Below are 8,680 nucleotides of genomic sequence, written 5' to 3' on the forward strand. Positions count from 1 at the left end.
AAAAAGCAACACACCACTCCCGGGAGGGCTCGAACCTCCAACCTTTCGGTTAACAGCCGATAGCGCTAGCCACTTGCGCCACGGAGACAGTCGTGCTCCACTCTCACCACCGTCAAAACATTTCTTCGGAGCTATCAGCCCAAAGAAAAAAAAGCGCCGAACCACCACCGGGTGGGCTCGAACCTCCAACCTTTCGGTTAACAGGCGATCGCGCTAGCCAATGGTGCCACGGAGACAGTCGTGCTCCACGCTCACCACCGTCAGAACATTTCTTCAGAGCTATCTGCCCAAAGAAAAAAAAGCGCCGCACCACCACCTGGTGGGCTCGAACCTCCAACCTTTACGTTAACAGCGGATCGCGCTAGCCAATTGGGCCACGGAGACAGTCGTGCTCCACTCTCACCACCGTGAGAACATGTCTCTAAAGTTATCAGCGCAAATAAAAAAGCAACACACCACTCCCAGGAGGGCTCGAACCTCCAACCTTTCGGTTAACAGTCGATCGCGCTAGCCAATTGCGCCACGGAGACAGTCCTGCTTCACTCTCACCACCATCAGAACATATCTTCAAAGCTATCAGCCCATAGAAAAAAGCCAGCACCACCACCGGGTGTGCTCGAACCTCCAACCTTTCGGTTAACGGCCGAACGCGCTAGCCAATTGCGCCACGGAGACAGTCCTGCTCCACTCTAGCCACCATCAGAACATATCTTTAAAGCTATCAGCCCAAAGAAAAAAAAGCAACACACCACTCCCGGGAGGGCTCGAACCTCCAACCTTTCGCTTAACAGCCGATCGCGCTAGCAAATTGCGCCACGGAGGCAGTCCTGCTATACTCTCACCACCATCAGAACATATCTTCAAAGCTATCAGCCCAAAGAAAAAAAAGTGCCGCACCACCACCGGGTGGGCTCAAACCTCCAACTTTTCGGTTAACTGCAAATCGCGTTAGCCAACTGCGCCACGCAGACAGTCGTGCTCCACTCTCACCACCGCCAGGACATTTCTTCAGAGCTATCAGCCCAAAGAAAAAGAAGCGCCACACCACCACCAGGTGGGCTCGAACCTCCAACCTTTCAGTCAACAGCAGATCGCGCTAGCCAATTGCGCCACAGAGACAGTCGTGCTCCACTCTCACCACCATCAGGACATATCTTCAAAGCTTTCAGCGCAAAAAAACGACACACCGTCCCCAGTGGGCTCGAAACTCCAAGCTTTCGGTTAACAGCCGATCGCGCTAGCCCATTGCGCCACGGAGACAGTCCTGCTCTACTCTCACCACCATCAGAACATATCTTCAAAGCTGTCAGCCCAAAGAAAAAAAGCGCCGCACCACCACCGGGTGGGCTCGAACTTCAAACCTTTCGGTTAACAGCCGATCGCACTAGCCAATTGCGCCACGGAGACAGTCCTGCTCCACACTCACCACCATAAGAACATTTCTTCAAAGCTATCAGCCCAAACAAAAAGAGCGCCAAACCACCACCGGGTGGGCCCGAACCTCCAACCTTTCGGTTAACAGCCGATCGCACTAGCCAATTCCGCCACGGAAACAGTCGTGCTCCACTTTCACCACCATCAGAACATATCTTCAAAGCTATCAAAGCAAAGAAAAAAGCAACAGACCACTCCCGGGAGGGCTCAAAACTCCAACCTTATGGTTAACAGCCGATCGCGCTAGCCAATTGCGCCACCGAGACAGTCCTGCTCCACTCTCACCACCATCAGAACATATCTTCAAAGCTATCAGACCAACAAAAAAAAGCGCCGCACCACCACCGGGTGGCCTCGAAACTTCAACCTTTCGGTTAACAACCGATCGCGCTAGCCAATTGCCCTACGGAGACAGTCGTGCTCCACTCTCACCACCATCAGAACATATCTTCAAAGCTATCAGCCCGAAAAAAAGCGCTGCACCACCAAAGGGTGGGCTCAAACCTCCAATTTTTCGGTTAACAGCCGATAGCGCTAGCCAATCGCGCCACGGAGACAGTCGTGCTCCACTCTCACCACCGTAAGAACATTTCTTCGGAGCTATCAGCCCAAAGAAAAAAAGCGCCGAACCACCACCGGGTGGGCTCGAACCTCCAACCTTTCGGTTAAAAGCCGATCGCGCTAGCCAATGGCGCCACGGAGACAGTCGTGCTCCACGCTCACCACCGTCAAAACATTTCTTCAGAGCTATCAGCCCAAACAAAAAGAGCGCTAAACCACCACCGGGTGGGCTCGAACCTCCAACCTTTCGGTTAACAGCCGATCGCACTAGCCAATTCCGCCACGGAAACAGTCGTGCTCCACTTTCACCACCATCAGAACATATCTTCAAAGCTATCAAAGCAAAAAAAAGCAACAGACCATTCCCGGGAGGGCTCAAAACTCCAACCTTATGGTTAACAGCCGATCGCGCTAGCCAATTGCGCCACCGAGACAGTCCTGCTCCACTCTCACCACCATCAGAACATATCTTCAAAGCTAACAGCCCAAAGAAAAAAAGCGCCGAACCACCACCGGGTGGGCTCGAACCTCCAACCTTTCGGTTTAAAGCCGATCGCGCTAGCCAATGGCGCCACGGAGACAGTCGTGCTCCACCCTCACCACCGTCAGAACATTTCTTCAGAGCTATCAGCCCAAAGAAAAAAAAGCGCCGCATCACCACCGGGTGGGCTCGAACCTCCAACTTTTCGGTTAACTGCAAATCGCGCTAGCCAACTGCGTCACGGAGACAGTCGTGCTCAACTCTCACCACCACCGGGACATTTCTTCAGAGCTATCAGCCCAAAGAAAAAGAAGCGCCGCACCACCACCAGGTGGGCTCGAACCTCCAACCTATCAGTCAACAGCAGATCGCGCTAGCCAATTGCGCCACAGAGACAGTCGTGCTCAACTCTCACCACCATCAGAACATGTCTTTAAAGCTATCAGCGAAAAGAAAAAAAAAGCGACACACCGTTTCAGTGGGCTCGAAACTCCAAGCTTTCGGTTAACAGCCGATCACGCTAGCCAATTGCGCAACGGAGACAGTTTTGTTCCACTCTCAACACCATCACAACATATCTTCAAAGCTGTCAGCCCAAAGAAAAAAAAGCGCCGCACTTCCACCGGGTGGGCTCGAACCTGCAACCTTTCGGTTAACAGCCGATCGCGCTAGCCAATTGCGCCACGGAGACAGTCGTGCTCCACTCTCACCACCATCAGAACATATCTCCAAAGCTATCAGCGCAAAGAAAAAAAACTGCCGAACCACCGGGTGGGCTCGAACCTCCAACTTTTCGGTTAACTGCAAATCGCGCTAGCCAACTGCGCCACGGAGAAAGTCGTGCTCCGCTCTCACCACCGTCAAAACATTTCTTCACAGCTATCAGCCCAAAGAAAAAGAAGCGCCACACAACCACCGGGTGAGCTCGAACCTCCAACCAATCGGTCAACAGCAGATCGCGCTAGCCAATTGCGCCACGGACACAGTCGTGCTCCACTCTCACCACCATCAGAACATATCTTCAAAGTTATCAGCGAAAAAAAAAGCGACACACCGTCCCCGGGTGGGCTCAAACCTCCAACCTCTCGGTTACCAGCTGATCGCGCAAGTCAATTGCGGCACGGAGACAGTCCTGCTACACTCTCACCACCGTCAGAACATATCTTCAAAGCTATCAGCCCAAAGAAAAAAAGCGCCGCACCACCCCCGGGTGGGCTCGAACCTCCAACCTTTCGGCTAACAGCCGATCGCGCTAGCCAATTGCGCCACGGAGACAGCCGTGCTCCACTTTCACCACCATCAGAACATATCTTCAAAGCTATCACCGCAAAGAAAAAAAAGCGACACACCGTCCCCGGGTGGGCTCGAAACTCCAACCTTTCGGTTAACAGCCGAACGCGCTCGCCAATTGCGTCACGGAGACAGTCGTGCTCCACTCTCACCACCATTAGAACATATCTTCAAAGCAATCAGCGCAAAGAAAAAAAAGCGACACACTGTCCCCGGGTGGGCTCGAAACTCCAACTTTTCGGTTAGCGGCCGATCGCGCTAGCGAATTGCGCCACGGAGACAGTCCTGCTCTACTCTCACCACCGTCAGAACATATCTTCAAAGCTATCAGCTCAAAGAAAAAAAGCGCCGCACCACTACCTGGTGGGCTCGAAACTCCAAGCTTACAGTTAACAGCCGATCGCGCTAGCCAATTGCGCCACGGAGACAGTCCTGCTCCACTCTCACCACCATCAGAACATATCTTCAAAGCTATCAGCCCAAAAAAAAAGCGCCGCACCACCACCGGGTGGACTCGAACCTCCAACCTTTCGGTTAACAGTCGATCGCGCTAGCCAATTGCGCCACGGAGACAGTCCTGCTTCACTCTCACCACCATCAGAACATATCTTCAAAGCTATCAGCCCATAGAAAAAAGCCAGCACCACCACCGGGTGTGCTCGAACCTCCAACCTTTCGGTTAACGGCCGAACGCGCTAGCCAATTGCGCCACGGAGACAGTCCTGCTCCCCTCTAGCCACCATGAGAACATATCTTTGGAGCTAGCAGCCCAAAGAAAAAAAGCAACACACCACTCCCGGGAGGGCTCGAACCTCCATCCTTTCGGTTAACAGCCGATAGCGCTAGCCAATTGCGCCACGGAGACAGTCGTGCTCCACTCTCACCACCGTCCAAACATTTCTTCGGAGCTATCAGCCCAAAGAAAAAAAAGCGCCGAACCACCACCGGGTGGGCTCGAACCTCCAACCTTTCGGTTAACAGGCGATCGCGCTAGCCAATGGTGCCACGGAGACAGTCGTGCTCCACGCTCACCACCGTCAGAACATTTCTTCAGAGCTATCTGCCCAAAGAAAAAAAAGCGCCGCACCACCACCTGGTGGGCTCGAACCTCCAACCTTTACGTTAACAGCGGATCGCGCTAGCCAATTGGGCCACGGAGACAGTCGTGCTCCACTCTCACCACCGTGAGAACATGTCTCTAAAGTTATCAGCGCAAAGAAAAAAGCAACACACCACTCCCAGGAGGGCTCGAACCTCCAACCTTTCGGTTAACAGTCGATCGCGCTAGCCAATTGCGCCACGGAGACAGTCCTGCTTCACTCTCACCACCATCAGAACATATCTTCAAAGCTATCAGCCCTTAGAAAAAAGCCAGCACCACCACCGGGTGTGCTCGAACCTCCAACCTTTCGGGTAACGGCCGAACGCGCTAGCCAATTGCGCCACGGAGACAGTCCTGCTCCACTCTAGCCACCATCAGAACATATCTTTAAAGCTATCAGCCCAAAGAAAAAAAAGCAACACACCACTCCCGGGAGGGCTTGAACCTCCAACCTTTCGGTTAACAGCCGATAGCGCTAGCCAATCGCGCCACGGAGACAGTCGTGCTCCACTCTCACCACCGTAAGAACATTTCTTCGGAGCTATCAGCCCAAAGAAAAAAAGCGCCGAACCACCACCGGGTGGGCTCGAACCTCCAACCTTTCGGTTAAAAGCCGATCGCGCTAGCCAATGGCGCCACGGAGACAGTCGTGCTCCACGCTCACCACCGTCAAAACATTTCTTCAGAGCTATCAGCCCGAAGAAAAAAAAGCGCCGCACCACCACCTGGTGGGCTCGAACCTCCAACCTTTACGTTAAAAGCGGATCGCGCTAGCCAATTGGGCCACGGAGACAGTCGTGCTCCACTCTCACCACCATTAGAACATATCTTCAAAGCTATCAGCGCAAAGAAAAAAGCAACACACCACTCCCGGGAGGGCTCAAACCTCCAACCTTTCGCTTAACAGCCGATTGCGATAGCAAATTGCGCCACGGAGGCAGTCCTGCTATACTCTCACCACCATCAGAACATATCTTCAAAGCTATCAGCCCAAAGAAAAAAAAGTGCCGCACCACCACCGGGTGGGCTCGAACCTCCAACTTTTCGGTTAACTGCAAATCGCGCTAGCCAACTGCGTCACGGAGACAGTCGTGCTCAACTCTCACCACCACCAGGACATTTCTTCAGAGCTATCAGCCCAAAGAAAAAGAAGCGCCGCACCACCACCAGGTGGGCTCGAACCTCCAACCTTTCAGTCAACAGCAGATCGCGCTAGCCAATTGCGCCACAGAGACAGTCGTGCTCAACTCTCACAACCATCAGAACATATCTTTAAAGCTATCAGCGAAAAGAAAAAAAAAGCGACACACCGTCCCCAGTGGGCTCGAAACTCCAAGCTTTCGGTTAACAGCCGATCACGCTAGCCAATTGCGCAACGGAGACAGTCCTGCTCCACTCTCAACACCATCACAACATATCTTCAAAGCTATCAGCCCAAAGAAAAAAAGCACCGCACTACCACCGGGTGGGCTCGAACCTGCAACCTTTCGGTTAACAGCCGATCGCGCTAGCCAATTGCGCCACGGAGACAGTCGTGCTCCACTCTCACCACCATCAGAACATATCTTCAAAGCTATCAGCGCAAAGAAAAAAAACTGCCGAACCACCGGGTGGGCTAGAACCTCCAACTTTTCGGTTAACTGCAAATCGCGCTAGCCAACTGCGTCACGGAGACAGTCGTGCTCCACTCTCACCACCGTCAAAACATTTCTTCACCGCTATCAGCCCAAAGAAAAAGAAGCGCCACACAACCACCGGGTGAGCTCGAACCTCCAACCAATCGGTCAACAGCAGATCGCGCTAGCCAATTGCGCCACGGACACAGTCGTGCTCCACTATCACCACCATCAGAACATATCTTCAAAGCAATCAGCGCAAAGAAAAAAAAAGCGACACACTGTCCCCGGGTGGGCTAGAAACTCCAACTTTTCGGTAAACAGCCGATCGCGCTAGCAAATTGCGCCACGGAGACAGTCCTGCTCTACTCTTACCACCGTCAGAATATATCTTCAAAGCTATCAGCTCAAAGAAAAAAAGCGTCGCACCACCACCGGGTGGGCTCGAACCTCCAACCTTTCGGTTAACAGTCGATCGCGCTAGCCAATTGCGCCACGGAGACAGTCCTGCTTCACTCTCACCACCATCAGAACATATCTTTAAAGCTATCAGCCCAAAGAAAAAAAAGCAACACACCACTCCCGGGAGGGCTCGAACCTCCAACCTTTCGGTTAACAGCCGATAGCGCTAGCCAATTGCGCCACGGAGACAGTCGTGCTCCACTCTCACCACCGTCAGAACATTTCTTCGGAGCTATCAGCCCAAAGAAAAAAAAGCGCCGAACCACCACCGGGTGGGCTCGAACCTCCAACCTTTCGGTTAACAGCCGATCGCGCTAGCCAATGGTGCCACGGAGACAGTCGTGCTCCACGCTCACCACCGTCAGAACATTTCTTCAGAGCTATCAGCCCAAAGAAAAAAAAAGCGCCAGACCACCACCTGGTGGGCTCGAACCTCCAACCTTTACGTTAACAGCGGATCGCGCTAGCCAATTGGGCCACGGAGACAGTCGTGCTCCACTCTCACCACCGTGAGAACATGTCTCTAAAGTTATCAGCGCAAAGAAAAAAGCAACACACCACTCCCAGGAGGGCTCGAACCTCCAACCTTTCGCTTAACAGCCGATCGCGCTAGCAAATTGCGCCACGGAGGCAGTCCTGCTATACTCTCACCACCATCAGAACATATCTTCAAAGCTATCAGCCGAAAGAAAAAAAAGTGCCGCACCACCACCGGGTGGGCTCAAACCTCCAACTTTTCGGTTAACTGCAAACCGCGTTAGCCAACTGCGCCACGCAGACAGTCGTGCTCCACTCTCACCACCATCAGGACATATCTTCAAAGCTATCAGCGAAATGAAAAAAAAAGTGACACACCGTCCCCGGGTGGGCTCAAACCTCCAACCTCTCGGTTAACAGCCGATCGCGCTAGCCAATTGCGCCACGGAGACAGTCCTGCTATACTCTCACCACCCTCAGAACATATCTTCAAAGCTATCAGTCCAAAGAAAAAAAGCGCTGCACCATTCCGGGTGGGCTCGAACCTCCAACCTTTCGTCTAACGATCGCGCTAGCCAATTGCGCCACGGAGACAGTGAGGCTCCACTTTCACCACTATCAGAACATATCTTCAAAGCTTTTAGCGCAAAAAAACACGACACACCGCCCCAGTGGGCTCGAAACTCCAAGCTTTCGGTTAACAGCCGATCACGCTAGCCAATTGCGCAACGGAGACAGTCCTCCACTCTCACCACCATCAGAACATATCTTCAAAGCTATCAGCCCAAAGAAAAAAAAGCGCCGCACTACCACCGGGTGGGCTCGAACCTCCAACGTTTCGGTTAACAGCCGATCACGCTCGCCAATTGCGCCATGGAGACAGTCGTGCTCCACTCTCACTAACATCAGAACATATCTTCAACCCTATCAGCCCAAAAAAAAAAAGCGGCGCACCACCCCCGGGTGGGCTCGAACCTCCATCCTTTCTGTTAACAGCCGATCGCGCTAGCCAATTGCGCCACGAACAGAGTCGTGCTCCACTCTCACCACCATCAGAACATATCTTCAAAGCTATCAGCGCAAAGAAAAAAAAAGCGACACACCGTCCCCAGGTGGGCTCGAAACTCCAACCTTTCGGTTAACAGCCGATCGCGCTAGCCAATTGCGCCACGGAGACTGTCCTGCTCCACTCACACCACCATCAGAACATATCTTCAAAGCTATCAGCTCAAAAAAAAAGCGCCGCGATACTACCGG

At 52.9% G+C, this 8,680-nt stretch overlaps 1 non-coding gene across 1 annotated transcript; it reads right to left on the reverse strand.

The window, feature by feature from the left end:
* Positions 1–7,801: 7,801 nt before the first annotated feature.
* Positions 7,802–7,875, reverse strand: TRNAN-GUU (transfer RNA asparagine (anticodon GUU)). The gene has a single exon. It is a non-coding gene; the product is annotated as a tRNA-Asn (tRNA).
* Positions 7,876–8,680: the final 805 nt, after the last annotated feature.

This window comes from Rhipicephalus microplus, unplaced genomic scaffold (assembly GCF_043290135.1).
Source record: "Rhipicephalus microplus isolate Deutch F79 unplaced genomic scaffold, USDA_Rmic scaffold_116, whole genome shotgun sequence".
Classification (NCBI taxonomy): domain Eukaryota; kingdom Metazoa; phylum Arthropoda; class Arachnida; order Ixodida; family Ixodidae; genus Rhipicephalus; species Rhipicephalus microplus.